A 4,835-nucleotide genomic window follows, 5' to 3' on the forward strand; every position below is an offset into this window, starting at 1 on the left:
TCCAAATCTAGACTTCTTCAGACTACAGTCAATCGGGCATTCCACATCCATAGATTCAACCAACCACAGTTTGAAAACATTAAAAAAAAAAAAAAAATTCCAGAAAGTTCTCAAAAGCAAAACCTGAATTTGCCATGTGCCTGCATTTACAAAGCATATATATTGTATTTACAACTGTTTACCTAGTATTTACAGTGTATTAGGTAATATAAGTAATCTAGAGATGATTTAATACAGGAGGATGTGTGTAGCTTATATGCAGATACTATGTCATTCTATATAAGGAACTTGAGAATCTGTGGATTTTGGCATCCACAGGGGTCCTGTAAACAATCCCTTGTGGATACTGAGGGACAACTGTATGACTAAAGGAGTAAGGATGAGCTCCTCTAAGGTTGAAATGATGATACTGAAGGATGACTCGAGGCACTAAAGACGTGATCCTTTCTCACCTCATCTACCTCAGCCCTTCCATGCATGGGCTGTTTCCTTGCTTCCTCTTTTGTCATCCTGAGTTTGTTAGTGAAGATGAATGGAAGAGGTGGAACAAAAGGGACATTGCTCAATCATCTGCTTCTCAGGCCCAAAACGTAGAAACATTTTGTAATGTAAGGTTGTGATGGGGTCCCATTTTAAAAGTCTGGTTGTGAGTGCCAAAGACTTCATTTAATTTTAATTTATTTCTGGTTGGTTTGTTCCCAGTGAATTGAATGTTCTTGCCTTGTTGCGAAAGAATTTGGAGACGAAGCAGGGACATTAAGAAAGTAAAGTGAGAATTTATTTAAGTAAGGACATGCTCTCAGTGGGAGAACAGGCAGACAGGTGGGGAGCTACTGCCCTGGGTTTCTTTGGCAAGCTGGTTATGAGGGGCATACAAATGAAGGGGCAGAATATTCACTGGGGAAGGAGGAGTTCGGGGGTCATATTCCCTGATTTTCATCCCAGCTCCATCTTCCCAAGGGGAGGAGGGACTTTTGTCCTTATTTAGCTTAGATCAGAAGTGTCATGGTGTCAGTGCATGATGGGTACTTCTTATCTGTAAGGCTAATTTTATTGTAATGAGAGCACAATGAGCAACAGGTTACATTCGGATGCAGGAGATTCCCATTTTTCCCCACCTTTGTTTGCTTCCAGGACACTTATCACCCAAAAGGTGTGGTTTTCTGTCAGTCTGGAGGTTCCTGCTTTTCTTTGTCTGCCGAGGGACCTCCCCCCGCCCCAGCTGTTTGCAAGATGCAAGATTTCTGCCACCTGGCTCCTTCCACCATTTCTCTGCTCATATCTAGCTACCTGCCTGCTGTAACAGGTTCAGAATGCCCATGCCCACTCCAGGATATTTTAGGGTAATGGGTACTCTTACCATGGGAAATTAAGCAAAGTGATAGTTCTGATGGTTAAGGTGAGGCATACCTTTTTTTCTTCTATTTTATATTTTACAACTTCTCTAAGAGTAAAGGGATACCTTATTTAAATTTAGTGGGATCCCCAGAGATAAATGAAATTGAAGCTTCAGTTTTTATAAAAAGCAAGAAATGTTTCCAGTTGGTGCACCTGCAAATGCTAACATTAACTCAGAACCTATGTTGCAGATACATAAAATTTAATTGGTACTCCTGTATCTATTTGTTGTAGAAATTCTTTCAGTAAATTTTAGATTTCCAGCAAAGTTTGAACTTCCATTTTGGCACATTTGGCACACTGAAGTTTTTTGTTTGTTTCTTGGTGGTTACTGGATATATTTCGAGGGAGTCCTCTACATCCTGCTCATACTTACAAGTTCAGAGAGTTGCAAATCAGTCTCAGGGTTAGAGGCCTCTCCCATGGCAATAGTAGCTTTACTGGGATTAAGGATCCTCAACTGAAATCAGGTTTGAATATCCCCTCCCCTTAGCTGTGTCACTAGGGTACATGGGTGTTTCTCCCTATATCCTGGAGTATAAGGATATTTTTGCAATATAGGTAAAGGCATTTTTAAAAGTTGTAGCGAACCATCTGTTTTAGGAGTGTGGCCCTCAGCATGCTACATAGTGACTACTCTTCCTCCACATGGGAAAACCACTGACTGGCTTGCACATTGCACAGGGTACCAGTCTCTCCCTTAAGCACTCTAAAGGGTGGGACACACAATCATGGTCACAGGGTAAGAGTCATTGCTTTGAGCCTAGTGTCAATTATGGCTTATGTTAGAATCAAGACACATGATTCAATCTGAGAGGCACAGATAGTTCCCAGCCCAGACACATGAACTACAGCCATTTGAAGGAGGCCTCCAATTTCATATTACTAAATGCCAGTTATCAACACTTTAAACTTAGATCAGTTAAATCTATAAGAGAAACTTTGAGTGCTCAGTAAATGCAACACAAAGCAACACAGCTCAAAGCACAAACTAGCCAGCAGGCAACCCCTAAAAGTTCACACTTGCCAGCAGGCAACAAAACCAGTCAACAAGCAAAAGCATTAAAAGAAAGACCTTCCTGTGCTGGTCATTTTCTGGCCAACCCCCTCCAGTGCCAATCATTTTATTCACCCCACAGCGGTGGAATGGACCCTCCCCCTAAACTTTTGGTTAGGCTATTAAGACGTATTGTGCCACATTCAATTAGGAGGGGTTTTTCTTTACTTGTTTCACAGTCAGTACCATACCTTTATTCCAATGGCACTAACGCAGCTGGAGGTGCTTACAGTGTCACTGCACAAGATTTCCTACCTTCTAGTTTCTGTCCAAAGAGAATGTCTACCTGCCTGTTCGTTCCCTCTTTCTGGGGGAAAATCCCCTATGGTCCCTTTACACAATTAAACCTCTTGCTGCGCCTATTTTTAAAATCTGCGGGGCACTTGAGTTTCCCTCTGAAGAAATGAAAGTCAAAGTATCGGGTGTCCCATCCCCTCCCTCAGCTCCACTAGCCAAATAAATACCTGCAGCGAGGGCACTTCTCTTGCCTCTGAAATCTTGAGCATCAAAAGAAATGGCATCAAGTGTTCCTGCTGAGTGATGGTCCGGAGTACGCTCCAGAAATCTGTCAGACGGAGCATCACTGTGTCTGGACCCTCTCAAGGTATCGTGAGGAGAACGCGAAGGCTTATTGTTGTGGTAAATATCGCGGCTGGGAGCTCGTGCTGCGCGAGTCCCGCCTACAATTTGTCCAGCAAGTCGGCCTGGGCTGGGATGCCTTCTGTCACGCCTTTGTGCTCGTCGGTCTCAGCCCCCACCTGGCTGGGGTTGCCGGCTTCTGTCAAAGGGATCTCTGAGCAGGATCTGCCATTGGTCAAACACGCACTGCGGGAAAGCCCGGCTGTCGGCTTGGATGGGACTTTGCCTTGGCGGTGAAGCCAAGAGATGTCGTTTTCAGGCACGTAGGCCTGCACCACAAACATGGGGCTTCCGGCCACCTGGAAATCCTCAAAGACGTGTCCCTGCTTCCAGTTCAGGACAGGATAGATGCCACCGATCACGTGTTCTATACAGGCGTTCCCACAGGAAGACGAGCTCCAGGAGCTGGGGCTGGGCAGTCAGCAGGCCCCGCAGGCGGAGCGTGGCCGGGCAGTGGGGATGATCCGGCAGCCCCCGCGCTCAGTGAAGTCTGCGCGCAGCCTCATTATCGTGAACATCAGAGCGCATGGCACGCAGGTGTTTCTCCTCACACAGTGGTCTCCTGCTTGGTGGCTCCCTGGAAGCTGCGGCACGCTGTTTTTCATCTCGTTGAGGTACTGCACGCCCTTGGCAGTGTCGGTGAGGACTTGGGGGCAGGTGCCGTGGGGTTCAAAGCACCTCTTCTTGCGGGCCTCGGCCACATCCCGTTCATACTCCTCCGCCAGGTACCGAGTTTGCTGCTTGAGCTCCTGGCAGGTGGAAACCTCATCCTGTTAAGTGCCTTTGGCCAGGCCGTCAGGGAAGGGCCACACCGTTATGTACAACCCATTGTGCTTGTTGGGGGACCTGGACAAGCAGAGCACATTCAAGTCTTCGCTTAAGGTCTCACGGCACAAGACAACTGGGTCGTATTTCTTGATAGGAATCAGACACAGCCCTCCTCCGCGTCCTTCAGGTGGATCTCCATGTGCTGCTCATCAGCCCCCGCAAAGATGTGCTTACCTGATTCCTCTATGATGCACTGCACTGTAGCGTTGGCCTCTTGGCCCCCCAGCTTCAGACCCTCTACCAGCTAGGGCAGGTCAGCCAAGTACTTGGCCTCCAAGGTAATCCTGACAACTGGCACTCACGCTGAACTTCATCACCTGTATGTTGTGGGCATATTCAGAAGTGGTGATGGTGCCCGTATTCACCGGAAACTGGTCGATGCCCAGTAGGCCCATAATGTTCCTCCAAGGCATGTCCTCGTTGTGCTCCACATAACGTCCCATCGTAAGGATTATTCTCTGGATCGGCTTCAGGTACAGATTTTCCTTCCTCTGGGGCATGAAATTGGGGGCATGTATTGGGGTGATCATTCGCATTGTATACAAATGTCGTATCCTTATGTCGTACACCCAAAACTAATATAATGTTATATGTCAGTTATACCTTGATAAATTACTTTTTTACAAAAAAATTAAGAAGGTATGAAAAGGTTTATTACTCACATAATGACTTTCTTTAGAAAGCAGGGACATCTCCCAAGCAGGTCCAAAAGTGTCAGCTTGAGCAAAAGAAGTGTCTAGTTTGGCTTTTATTGTGATTCAGGGATAGCGTTGGAGTGAGCGTTCCTGTGAGTAGGCTAGGGTTTGCATGGTTTGAATTTCTGGCTGTTGCCAAAGGAGGGAACACCTAGTCTTTCTCATCAGCTTAGTAAGTTGTGTTGCAGAAGGGGGAAGAAGTGGTTGAAAGCTGTCAG

At 46.3% G+C, this 4,835-nt stretch overlaps 1 pseudogene; it reads right to left on the minus strand.

Moving 5' to 3' along the window:
* Nucleotides 1-3,135: 3,135 nt before the first annotated feature.
* LOC115855665 (elongation factor 2 pseudogene) lies at nt 3,136-4,458 on the minus strand (annotated as a pseudogene).
* Nucleotides 4,459-4,835: the final 377 nt, after the last annotated feature.

Source organism: Globicephala melas, chromosome 4 (genome assembly GCF_963455315.2).
Source record: "Globicephala melas chromosome 4, mGloMel1.2, whole genome shotgun sequence".
Lineage (NCBI taxonomy): Eukaryota > Metazoa > Chordata > Mammalia > Artiodactyla > Delphinidae > Globicephala > Globicephala melas.